Here is a 14,484-nt window from a genome sequence, read left to right as displayed (position 1 = left end):
ATTCCGGAAAAGTTGGGACATTTTTTAAATTTTAATAAAACGAAAACTAAAAGACTTTCAAATCACATGAGCCAATATTTTATTCACAATAGAAAATAGAAAGCATAACAAATGTTAGAAATTTTTAAAAATTAGCTCATTTCATGCCTGCTACAGGTTTTCAAAATAGTTGGGACGGAGGCATGCTTATCATGGTGTAGCATCTCCTCTTCTTTTCCAAATAGTTTGAAGATGTCCAGTCATCGAGGTTATGAGTTTCTGGAGTTTTGGCATTGGAATTTGGTCCCATTCTTGCCTTATATAGGTTTCCAGCTGCTGAAGAGTTCGTGGTCATCTGTAATGTATTTTTAATTTAATGATGCCGCCAAATGTTCTCTATAGGTGAAAGATCTGGACTGCAGGCAGGCCAATTCAGCACCCGGAGTCTTCTACTACGAAGCCATGCTGTTGTAATAGCTGCAGTATGTGGTTTTGCATTGCCCTGCTAAAATACACATCATGTGGAGGGGAGCATATGTTGCTCTAAAACCTTTATATACCTTTCAGCATTCATAGTGCCTTCCAAAACATGCAAGCTGCCCATACCATATGCACTTATGCAGCCCCATACCATCAGAGATGCTGGCTTTTGAACTGAACGATGATGATACGCCAGAAGGTCACCATCCTCTTTAGCCCGGAGGACACGGCGTCCATGATTTACTTTACTTTACTTTTAGTCATTTAGCAGACGCTTTTATCCAAAGCGACTTACAAATAAGAAAAAGTAACTAAAACTAAAAGTTAAAACTCTGTAAATACTATCTACACACACATTTAAGAAAATACAGAAATTAAATAAAATTGACAAATGCATACAACAACATTTCAATAGTAAACATATAAAATAAAAATAAAAAGCAATACTTAAACCCTTTGCCGGTGTCCCAGCCCGGTGGAGTCGCACGGTAGAGTCGATGGTGTTTACACTCTTTACTTTTTACTTTTAGTCATTTAGCAGACGCTTTTATCCAAGGTGACTTACAAATAAGAAAAAGTAACTAAAACTAAAAGTTAAAACTCTGTAAATACGATCTACACACACATTTAAGAAAATACAGAAATTAAATAAAATTGACAAATGCATACAACAACATTTCAATAGTAAACATATAAATGAAAATAAAATAAAAATAAAAAGTGATACTTAAATCCTTTGCCGGTGTCCCAGCCCGGTGTAGAGTCGATGGTCTTTATGCTCTTTGGTCTTCACACTAAGAGGCCTTCACACGAGGGCTGCCACGACCGCTGCTGCGGTATAATAACCTTTTTTATACCTATCTAACAAATCACTATTAGAATTCAGCTGAACCCACTTTCCTATTGATCACTAAAAATGGCCAAGCAAGTGCAGACACTGACAAGATACGCGATACAGTATGAGACAAAACGCGATTTCAGCAACTCTCAACACAGTAAACAAAATAAGCGTTTCCTAGCAACGGCAACTGCGCTAAACACAGAGACAAGCAAATACACTCATGAGCTGACTTCAACCTCCGCCAATAGACCGCCTCTCCCAAAGACTACCTCACCACACTGCCCTCTGCTTCCCACTGATCACCAAAAACGGCTAAGCAAGTGCAGACACCAACAAGACACGCGATACAGCATGAGACCAAACACAATTTCAGCAAGGCTCCACAAGAATTTGATTTCCCACAAGAATGTCAAATTTGGACTCGTTTGATCATAGAACACTTTTCCACTCTGAAACAGTCCATTTTAAATGAGCCTTGGCACAAAGGACACGACGGTGCTTCTGGACCATGTTCACATATGGCTTTCATTTTTGCATGATAGAGCTTTAGTTGGCATCTGCAGATGGCACGGCAGATTGTGTTTACTGACAGTGGTTTCTGGAAGTATTCCTGGGCCCATTTAGTAATGGCAATGACAGAATAATGCAGATGAGTGATGCAGTGTCGTCTGAGGGCCATCCAAAAAAGGTCTTCAGCCTTGTCCCTTACGCACAGAAATTTCTCCAGTTTCTCAGAATTTTTTGATGTTATGCACTGTAGATGATGAGATTTGCAAAGTCTTTGCAATTTGACGTATTCCACAATCTTTTTACGCACTCTATCACAGATTGGAGAGCCTCTGCCCATCTTTATTTCTGAAATACTCTGCCTCTCTAAGATATCCCTTTTATAGCTAATCATGTCACAGACCTGATGTCAAATAACTTGATTAGTTGCTAGATGTTCTCCCAGCTGAATCTTTTCAAAATGTCTTGCTTTTTCAGCCCTTTGTTGCACCCGTGCCAACTTTTGAGACCTGTAGGAGGCATCAAATTTGAAATTAGCTCATTTAGTGGATACAATTGTAGAATTTCTCAGTTTAAATATTTATGTTCTCTATGTTCTATTGTGAATAAAATATTGGCTCATGTGATTTGAAAGTCTTTGTTTTAATTTTATTCACATTTAAAAAACGTTCCAACATTTCTGGAATTTGAGTGCATCTCAAAAAAATTTGAATATCATGAAAGTTTTTTCTTGTAACTTATTTCAAAAAGTTTCATATTCATATATTTTAGATTCATTACATGTAAAGTAAAACATTTCAAAAGGTTTTTTTTAAAATTTTGATGATTAGAGCTTACAGCTCATGAGAGTCAAAAATCCAGTATCTCAAAATATTAGAATATTTCCTAAGATCAATAAAAAAAAAAAAAAAGGATATGCAAAACAGAAAAGTTCAAGTTCTTTAAAGTATGTTAATTGGAATTTATACTGTAGGGATGGTCATTTATTGAAACTTATGTGTAAATATTCTAACATTTTGTGATACTGGATTGACTTTCATGAGCTGTGTAGAAGATTTTTATTAGTCAAAATATGAATTAATCAAGTATAATTAATGTGAATTTAACCATATATGTAATTAAGCTATTTTTCCATTATAATCATGTGCATGTGTGTGATGGAGGCAGGCACGGATGAAATGTGCAGAATGTGGAAGGGGGCCTCTTTCTTGTCTTTACTATAACACGTATAGCTTTTCCCTAGAGAGAGACTAAATTGTATATATAAGGTAAACACGGCCTAAAAAGGTAAAACGTGTCTGAAATGCATTGAACACTCCTAGAGAAAAGACTATTTAAAGAGATGACAGAAAACATTCTGGAGATCTTTTCTGCAGAAGACTTCTCGGCTTTATTCTCATTTAATAAAGTCTATTTTCTGGCATCAAAACCCCACAAGGCTCTGAGAGTGATTCTTCATAGAGAAGGGAAACCACCACAGCTGTAAACTCTAATCATCAAAATTAAACAAAAAACTTTTGAAATGTTTTACTTTACATGTAATGAATATAAAATATAGGAACGTTTCACTTTTTGAAATAAGTTACAAGAAAAACTTTTTCACGATATTCTAATTTTTTGAGATGCACCTGTATATAATATTATATATATATAATACATACATACATACACACACACACACACACACACACACACACATATATATATATGTGTATATATATATATATATATATATATATATATATATATATATATGTATGTGTGTATATGTGTATATATGTATGTATGTATATATTAGGGCCGGGACTTTAACGCGTTAATTTAGATTAATTAATTACACAAAAATAACGCGTTAAATTTTTTTAACGCATTTTAATCGCACTTATTTTTGCACCGCGGAACGTTTCTCACTGGATGAGTTTCGGCGGACCGATTATACTGGAGCACCAACTAGCGTAAGAACGGACTTGCGTTCTCGTGGAGACCGGTCTTGCCAAGCTTCCTTGGAAGAACGAACTCGGAAGGACGCGAGAACACAGAACGCACACTTATGAGAACTGAGATGTACTGCGTTCTTGCTTAACTGACCGCATAGTCTCAGCATAAGCAGCGACCAATGAACAATAAATATTACAAAATGTCATAACTTATTAAAACATTTCATACTATTATAGATATTACTTTCATATAATTGTATTGTTTTATTTTACAGCGTTATATGTTTTACTGTTAAGATTCATTTTAATATGCCAATAAAAATGCAGACTTTCTCCGGGTCTTATAACTTTATTAAAATTAACCAAAACAAAACGATAAATGTTTACTTTCAACTTGAAGAGCCGTTAAGTATTTGTGAGTGCGACTTTAAAGCTTACAGGCTTCCATACACCGGCCACCCACAGCGTTTTCTGGGATTTCTAACGGCTCTATTCTCTCAAGTCTGCACTCGATGCATCCTCAGTTTCAAGAACATATCCGGGCACTTTCATGCATCCTCTGTACTTGCGTTCTTGAGAATTGGAACTGAACTTCGACGGTTAATGATGACCTAGAACGAGAACACAAGGACGCAAGATCGCTGAAGAACGCATATTGAGAAACAGCCAAAAACAAACCACAGTGAACATGGACAAAGAAGCTGATGAGACCGCTTTGGTTGGCCCTGTCAATGGGAAATTTAAAAATCCATATAAAAAAAACTTACTTCTCACTGTTCTCAGGTCAAATATTTATATGCAGTTAAAATGTGATTAATTTCGATTAATTAATTACAAAGCCTCTAATTAATTAGATTAATTTTTTTAATCGAGTCCCGGCCTATCTATATATATATATATATATATGTATGTGTATATATGTATGTGTATATATGTATGTATGTGTGTGTGTGTGTAAATGATGTAATGGCAATATCATTTATATCAATACAGTGAGCTGGAGCTGGTGATTTTAACATCTGATTTAAAAAGCAAGTGTTGTTGTTTTAGAATGTAATGCTAATATTTTAATCATTTTTTGACAATGTCTAGCCTACACAAATACATTCACATTCATGTGTGTTTTCATAGTCTTCAATTTGTACATTGTTTAGAAGACAGCATTAGGCAGAATGTGGAATAACATTTTTAAAATAAATACAGAAAATATAATTTAACTTTTAAAATGTATTTTATTAATCAAAGAAATAATCTACAGATGTTTTTGTTAACAAAATAATTAGTAGTTGCAGCCCTAGTTCAATTATTTGGTTTCAAAAGATCAGGTGAGCAACAAAACCATTTAATGTTTAGAGAATGCCATAAACAGGTTGCATCCAAAAGTGGAAGTAGCTTCAAATCCCATCCACCATTTACAATAGCACCATAAACTGTAGTGCAAAGAGTATGTTAAACTTTGTGTTGCTGCTGGAATCTTTGCAGCCCGAAAAGTCTTTTGCCCAGAAACAAATTGCTTTGCAAGCTTCATTTACTTATTGTGTGCTTAATGAAAAGACAACCAAACATTTAAGCCACTTAGTAGAAAGTACCAAGATATATACGGTAGTATCACAGTTAAGCCAAAAACAGAGAGATATGATTTTTGGTGCAGCCATAGTTCATGGTTTGGTTTATAGCTAGAGTTAGGGCTATGTGAACCAGGAAATTATTTGGAGACCCTAAATTCAAGGTGACTCTGCTCTTTTAATCACACAGACATAAAAGAACACACCATTTCTAATCACAAGCTCTGTGAAATTCTTGCCTGTGGTTGCCTTTGGATCATAATGACGTTCTGGCTGGCAAGGCTGTTCAGAGAGACATAATTATCAAAAATGTAAATGTGATCTGTGATAGTCAGGTTTAACAATCCTCCTTATGCTTGCCATATGTAATAAACTGAATGCAAACAGCCTCATAAAAGACAGAGCCTCTGGCAGATATCATCAAACTAATGAGGAGGTTCATTCATTAAACTGGGAATTCCTCTCGGTATGAGAGCTTCATGCCAACTGAGCTGTTTCTCTTTCTCCACCTTTTGCATGAGGCTCTCTGTTGCTGAGTCTAACAGAACCACAGACTGTGGGGGCATCACTGATGTGAGAGCTTTATCTGCTATAGAGGTCACAAAAGCCAATGGTGTCTTGAACTTTTGGAGGGAAAGTTTACAACACTTTGTCTCTGAACATGGTATAAGTGATGTGATATTAACTAGTGATCTATCATAAAACAGTATACAATACACAAGAACATATACAAGTACAGTAATAATATGCACAATGACCTGAAGATATGTGTGTTCCTTCAAAGAAAGGTTTTTCTATGAATTAATTAGAGAAGGGTGCATTTTTATGGCATAATGTGTTGCTCTGCCCAACATTCCTTTGAGCAATAAAACTAGTGTTATCAGATCGGTTGCCACGGAACCGGGGGCCTGCAGTCATTCACAGACATACCGGCAACCAGTATGTGTATTGGGTGAGGAGTCTGTGATTATTTGTTAATCTAATAACTAATTGATTTGATAAATCAAATGAAAAATAGTGTTTGATTGGTCCAAATGCTACAGACATTAAGATATTCAACAAAAGATGGTCTCCGTCTTGCTTGTGTGCCACAGCCCTCTGAAAGCGCAGAGTGGCAAATATAATATTCAATTAATAGTATGCAACTAATTGATTAATGGCTTAAATGAATGGCTATTAGTCCACTATATAAACTTTAGTCAGGGGTAGCCCTAGCTGTACTTGTTTTTAAAAGTGTAATAAAACTTAGTCATCACAGGCATGCAGTGGTTCTAGGCATAGTCTTGGCCACAAAGGATCATCTGTTGCATCCTTCAGCAGAAATGAAAAAGCCTTCAACAGCTACAGTGGTGTTTTGTTTTTGAATGAATCAGTGTTATACACAAAACAATTAAATGAACAATTCAGTGACTAAATCATAAACTCACTTCTCGCTACTTACTGTCGTAACGAAGACGAAATGTTGAAAATCCAGATTAAGAGTCTAAGCATCTGAGCTTGACCAGAGACTGGTCTACCTCGTAGAAAAATACTGCCTTAAATTACGACACGAGAATATTCACTTTTTGAAGGTGCATTAGAAGCAGCAGTTTAAATTGTTTTACCCTGTGTGAGCACTATATGTCTAAATTCCATTTTATGTTCACCATCAAATACAGTCTGACAAAATGAAAATGAAAACTATAATGGAAATACCAGCACATGCAATAGCAGCACACTGGCTAGGGCAGATTAACCTTCTCAGACCTCCTTGTGGTGCAGTTAACTACTGTAACAAAAGCTTCTGTATCTTGCTCCGAGAGCCACCAATCCAATCAAGAATTTAACAGCTTGAGCAATGCATTAAATTGCAGACTAAGAGCAGAAATTGACCCATTCACTACGACTTGGGTAATTTACTCCAAACAACACACAAGCAATATCAAACATTGAAGAGAGGAGAAGTGACTGCATCCTCAGTAACACTTGATTTGCCAGCAGGCTAATGCACTAGGCAGGAAAAACAACAGACGCATGCAAAAAATAGCATGGATGAAGGACAGCATATTCATCAGGAACAACCTCTGATTTTTCATGATCAATAATCCATTATGCAGTATAAAAATAGCTTAATTTACATTCTCAGTGCAGTTTGACTACCAATATAGTCAGTTAAAGCATAAGACAGTTTGTTTTATTTCAGGTTTCACAAATAGTGGTCCTTGATCCTTGATAGTAGATAGAATTTTAAAGTAAATCATCTGAAAAATGGAACATGTAAATGGATGGTTTTTGCAGCAGAATTTTAAACGTCTAAAATAAAATTCAAGATGCATGACAGACAACGAACTAACTGACTAACTAAATAAATATTAATGAAACGCCTAAAGAAAATTATAAAATAATTTACAATTTGGGGGAAGATCAGCTGGGTTTAAATCAACATGACCAGAACGGCCAGACACAGGAACAGTTTCTTCCCTCAGGCAATCCATCTCATAAACATTTGAACTCTTAACAATAAACATGAAACACACAACACTATCATACTTTTTATTTTTTATTTACACACATACTTATTAAATTTCAAATTTGCACCTAACATACCTGTACATACTGAATTGCCTATTTTGTATATTGTGTTTGTGCTATTATGCATATTGTCCATTTTGTATATTTGTACATTATTTTATTTATTTATGTATTTATTTTTATTATCTGTGTCCTGTCCTGTGAAGTCACCTTTACTTATATAGCACTTTTAACAATACAGATTGTGTCAAAGCACTTAACAGTATCAAACTGGAGGATAGAGTGTCAGTAATGTATACAAATAAGATTAAACACTCAATTTTCAGTTAAAGGCCTTTCATTATTGAATTCAGAGATGCCATTGTCTAGATCAGTTTATTTTAAATAGTATCTGTGAAATCAAATTGATGATAATCACTAGAAATTAAGTGTCCCCAACTGAGCAAGCCAGAGGCGACAGTGGCAAGGAACCAAAGCTCCCTCTGTGACAGAATGGAGAAAAAAAAAATAACTTTGGGAGAAACCAGGCTCAGTTGGAGGGCCGGTTCTCCTCTGGCCAGGATATTATTGTTTATTTATTGTTTACTTATTGTTTTAATTAAAATTTTAAATGTATAAATGTATTTATTTATATTTTATATTAATGTCGCTGTCATTCTGTCACACTGTGGAGCTACTGTCACTAAAATAAATTCCTCGTATGTGCAATAAAGCTAATTCTGATTCTGATGAATTGGCTTCTGAAAGAAATGAGTTTGCAGTGTTCCCTCTTAAAGCTAATTCTTCTTGCACTATGTGATTATGAAACTTGGATAATGTCCTAACGACTGTCAAAGTAAATAGCTTTTCATCAGGCAGCACTTAAAGTACTGTTAACTGAGCTGAGTTGTTTACAAAGCCATTTAGTGTGTGGCTAAATTGCCCAAAAGTGGAGAATATGGCTTAAAGATTCTCCAAAGAGGAAATGGCATCCTAATCCCTTCAGCAAACCACCTGCTATATTAAACAAAGATAGCAGGAAATTCAGGGTTGCAGTCACAGCAGGTGTAAGACAGGTAAACAAAACCAGACTGAGAGAGAAAAAGGACAAGAGAAAGGAGGGAAAATGTCCCCATCTGTGTGGCTTGTGAATCAATTCATCGTTTGTTATTCCTGTCAAGATCAGGGCCTAATGTCACCATAAATGCAGCTGTTTTTCTTTTGCACTCTGACACCAGCTGAGCGAGTTTTTGAGAGCGTGAAAACACCTCCTTCTCACTTCTCATTTGCACATTATGTGCTTAATAGTCAAGATAAGGACCGAGTTTCAGACTGTAGGTGCTGTGGTGTCCACAGCTTTGACCTTCAACCCCGTCTGAGGATTCTGAACTTTCTATATAAAAATACTCTATTACTCTTTATATATAAAAAAAATCTTCAGGTTCAAGTCTAACATTCCCTTATGTTTGGTAGGAAAAAACAGTCTACTCAGTACAAAATAAATATCTTCCAGATTATATTTTAATAATTGATCTGTTAAGTGTAATTAAAATATGAAAAGCAGTTATTTAATTCAGCAAATGAAAAAATGTCAATGGGTCTTTTTTATACATGAAAGTATATTGCTGCCTTTACATTTTAAGAAGGGGGTCTTTCGCAGGGGTGTAATCAAGTTTGGGGGTCATTACCAGGTTACAATTTTTGGTTTCCAGAACATTCTGTGTAGAAAATAAATAAACCTATATTGTTTAAAATTAAAAGCATTCAGAACCAATTTGTTGTTCAAGAGTTTTAATGGTGGAGCTTTGATCACTTATGCATTAGAACATCCCAAAAGGGTTTAATTGAGTCTGTACCATATCTGAGCTGCGTATGGTCCTTGAAGAGCTCCAGAACTCATGGCTCATATTCAATAGAGGCTAAAAGTCTTGACTTTGGAGAAAATATTGATTAGTTGCTTGAAATGTTGAGCATTGTCTGACAAAGAATGTGGTTCATGACTTGTTTGGTATGGAACCTGAAATGTTTTCTCCCTGAGGTTTGTTTTGCTCTTGACATTACTTATTAATAATTAGCACTTCAAGGACACAACTGCTTTCCCTTTCATGCTGTGCAGAATATTTTCTTGTTTCTTTTACTGTTTGTCATATTCAGTCACTCCAAGAAAGAAATAATGGGAGATAAAATATATATCCTTTTTTGGAATTCAGAGAATCTGGCACAGATTGGCAAAGCAAGAGCTTTTGATTTTGTTAGTGAAGCCTTGACACACATTATGAAGCTGTAACATTGCTCTAACATTCAAGGAAATATAACTACATCAGTTTGTCACAAAGACATGACCTGTGGCTCATGTCTGAAAGATCCTCTTGTAATTTTCATTGTAATGTGCTTCTATAACACTATGAATTATATAATAAAACTAAGACAGTTATCTTGCCTCATTGAGAGACAGACTGGGGCTCGACCATCTGTGTGGTCAATTCACCTGTGTGTGTCATAATGCATGAAAGGCTGAGAAGCTAATCAAAGTTATGTGGAGTGTAAAATCACCTCACATGACACATATGGGGCCTCATTTATAAAATGTTGCGCAGAAACCATCCTAAATTTGATCTTACGATCATTTCTAAGATATGTGTACGTGCGATTCAGAGAATGACCGTATGAACAGAAAACGTGTGTACGCGTCTCTTTCAGATGTGACATCTATGAATTGCAACTGATCTTGAACTTGCATGGAATTGAATGGTTTCAGCTCTCTACCTTGCAAACGGCTCCTAATTAATATCATTAACATATAAAATATCACCAATCATCATAATTTAGAACAGCGAGCTGCAAGCACAGCTTATATTTTTAAAAACCTGCAATACGACAATAAAAAATGCGTACATCTGCTCAGACCCTGACGTGATGGATTTAAGCATATGCACACTAAGATCAAATCTGAGCATACGCACACTTTATAAATGAGGCCCATGGTGTGAGGCTGCTCTCTCATTAGCTACTGCTATAGCTACATGATTTAATGATAATAACATATTACATTCTCACTATGTTTGAATAGATCATTCATATTCTCTCATGTGGATTCTTACTGTCATATTATTTCAAACCAACATAAGCAGATGTTTAGCAGAATGTTCAGCTTTGCTATCACAGGAATATATTACATTCTAAAATAAATAAATAACATTTCACAATATTATTATTATATATATTTTTTTTTACATCAAATAAATGCATCCTTGGTGAGCAGAAGAGACTTGATTGAGATTTGATTATGTACTGTGTGTGTGTGTGTCTATATACAGGTGCTGGTCATAAAATTAGAATATCTTGAAAAAGTTTATTTATTTCAGTAATACCATTCAAAAAGTGAAACTTGTATATTAGATTAATTCATTACACACAGACTGATATATTTCAAATGTTTATTTCCTTTAAATTTGATGATTATAACTGACAACTAATGAGTCCTAAATTCAGTATCTCAAAATTATATCAATTAAGACCAATGCAAAAAAAAGATTTTTAGAAATGTTGGCCAACTGAAAAGTATGAACATGAAAAGTATGAGCATGTACAGCACTCAATATTTAGTTGGGGCTCCTTTGGCCTGGATTACAGCAGCAATGCGGCGTGGCATGGAGTCGATCAGTCTGTGGCACTGCTCAAGTGTTATGAGAGCCCATGTTCCTCTGATAGTGGCCTTCAGCTCTTCTGAATTGTTGGGTCTGGCGTATTGTATCTTCCTCTTCACAATACCCCATAGGTTTTCTATGGGGTTAAGGTCAGGCCAGTTTGCTGGTCAATCAAGAACAGGGATACCACGGTCCTTAAACCAGGTACTGGTAGCTTTGGCAGTGTGTGCAGGTGCCAAGTCCTGCTGGAAAATTAAATCTGCATCTCCATAAAGTTGGTCAGCAGCAGGAAGCATGAAGTGCTCTAAAACTTCCTGGTAGACGGCTGCGTTGACCTTGGACCTCAGAAAACACAATGGACCAACACCAGCAGATGACATGGCACCCCAAACCATCAATGACTGTGGAAACTTTACACTAGACCTCAAGCAACGTGGATTTTGTGCCTCTCGTCTCTTCCTCCAGACTCTGGGACCTTGATTTCCAAAGGAAATGCAAAATTTACTTTCATCAGAGAACATAACTTTGGACCACTCAGCAGCAGTCCAGTCAAGACGCTTCTGACGCGGTCTCTTGTTCAAGAGTGGCTTGACACAAGGAATGCGACAACTGAAACCCATGTCTTGCATACGTCAGTGCGTGGTGGTTCTTAAAGCACTGACTCCAGCTGCAGTCCACTCTTTGTGAATCTCCCCCACATTTTTGAATGGGTTTTGTTTCACAATCCTCTCCAGGGTGCGGTTATAGCTATTGCTTGTACACTTTTTTTCTACCACATCTTGTCCTTTCCTTCGCCTCTCTATTAATGTGCTTGGACACAGAGCTCTGTGAACAGCCAGCCTCTTTAGCAATGACCTTTTGTGTCTTGCCCTCCTTGTGCAAGGTGTCAATGGTCGTCTTTTGGACAACTGTCAAGTCAGCAGTCTTCCCCATGATTGTGTAGCCTACAGAACTAGACAGAGAGACCATTTAAAGGCTTTTGCCGGCGTTTTGAGTTAATTAGCTGATTAGAGTGTGGCACCAGGTGTCTTCAATATTGAACATTTTCACAATATTCAAATTTTCTGAGATACTGAACTTGGGACTTTCATTAGTTGTCAGTTATAATCATCAAAATTAAAGGAAATAAACATTTGAAATATATCAGTCTGTGTGTAATGAATGCATCTAATATACAAGTTTCACTTTTTGAATGGTAGTACTGAAATAAATCAACTTTTTCATGATATTCTAATTTTATGACCAGCACCTGTATAAGGTTACACATTATTTCGATAGTCCACTTTAGACATTCTGCTACTATAAGTAACTTTGCAACTACATGTCAACTAACTCTCATTCATTTGCAACTACATGTCTACTAACTCTCAGAGTAGACTTTTAGGTTAGGTTTAGGGTTAGTAGAATAAGTTGACATATACAGTACTTGCAAAGTTTCGTATAGCCAGTATGTTGTATGTTGTGGACCAATCAAAATAAAGTGTTAGACAGTCTACTAATGACTGCTAGTTGACATTTAGTTACAAAGTTACTTACTGTTAGTAGAATGTCTAAAGTGGACTATCAAGTGTTACCTATATACACTCACCTAAAGGATTATTAGGAACACCTGTTCAATTTCTCATTAATGCAATTGTCTAATCAAGCAATCACATGGCCGTTGCTTCAATGCATTTAGGGGTGTGGTCCTGGTCAAGACAATCTCCTGAACTCCAAACTGAACGTCAGAATGGGAAAGAAAGGTGATTTAAGCAATTTTGAGCGTGGCATGGTTGTTGGTGCCAGAGGCGCCGGTCTGAGTATTTCACAATCTGCTCAGTTACTGGGATTTTCACGCACAACCATTTCTAGGGTTTACAAAGAATGGTGTGAAAAGGGAAAAACATCCAGTATGCGGCAGTCCTGTGGGCGAAAATGCCTTGTTAATGCTAGAGGTCAGAGGAGAATGGGCCGACTGATTCAAGCTGATAGAAGAGCAACTTTGACTGAAATAACCACTCGTTACAACCGAGGTATGCAGCAAAGCATTTGTGAAGCCACAACACGCACAACCTTGAGGCGGATGGGCTACAACAGCAGAAGACCCCACCGGGTACCACTCATCTCCACTACACATAGGAGAAAGAGGCTATAATTTGCACGAGCTCACCAAAATTGGACGGTTGAAGACTGGAAAAATGTTGCCTGGTCTGATGAGTCTCGATTTCTGTTGAGACATTCAGATGGTAGAGTCAGAATTTGGCGTAAACAGAATGAGAACATGGATCCATCATGCCTTGTTACCACTGTGCAGGCTGGTGGTGGTGGTGTAATGGTGTGGGGGATGTTTTCTTGGCACACTTTAGGCCCCTTAGTGCCAATTGGGCATCGTTTAAATGCCACGGCCTACCTGAGCATTGTTTCTGACCATGTCCATCCCTTTATGACCACCATGTACCCATCCTCTGATGGCTACTTCCAGCAGGATAATGCACCATGTCACAAAGCTCGAATCATTTCAAATTGGTTTCTTGAACATGACAATGAGTTCACTGTACTAAAATGGCCCCCACAGTCACCAAATCTCAACCCAATAGAGCATCTTTGGGATGTGGTGGAACGGGAGCTTCGTGCCCTGGATGTGCATCCCACAAATCTCCATCAACTGCAAGATGCTATCAATATGGGCCAACATTTCTAAAGAATGCTTTCAGCACCTTGTTGAATCAATGCCACGTAGAATTAAGGCAGTTCTGAAGGCGAAAGGGGGTCAAACACAGTATTAGTATGGTGTTCCTAATAATCCTTTAGGTGAGTGTACACGCGCACACACAATCTGCACAAAAAATAACATTTGGTCAATTCACCTGTGTGTCACAATGTTGAAACATTTAAATCACACATTGTGTCTCGATAGATTAAATATTACTTATAAACATTGTGTAATTTGTTGAGAACAAAATTGTGACAATGGTTAACAGAAACAAAAATCATCAACCGAGTGACGGCTGATTTCAAAATCACACTGAAAATCAAAGTAGAAAATTAAAATTACAGGC

This window comes from Barbus barbus (genome assembly GCF_936440315.1).
Source record: "Barbus barbus genome assembly, chromosome: 38".
In the NCBI taxonomy this organism is placed as follows: Eukaryota; Metazoa; Chordata; class Actinopteri; order Cypriniformes; family Cyprinidae; genus Barbus; species Barbus barbus.
The sequence above is the reverse complement of the archived record's forward strand: the minus strand, read 5'-3'. Positions refer to the sequence as shown.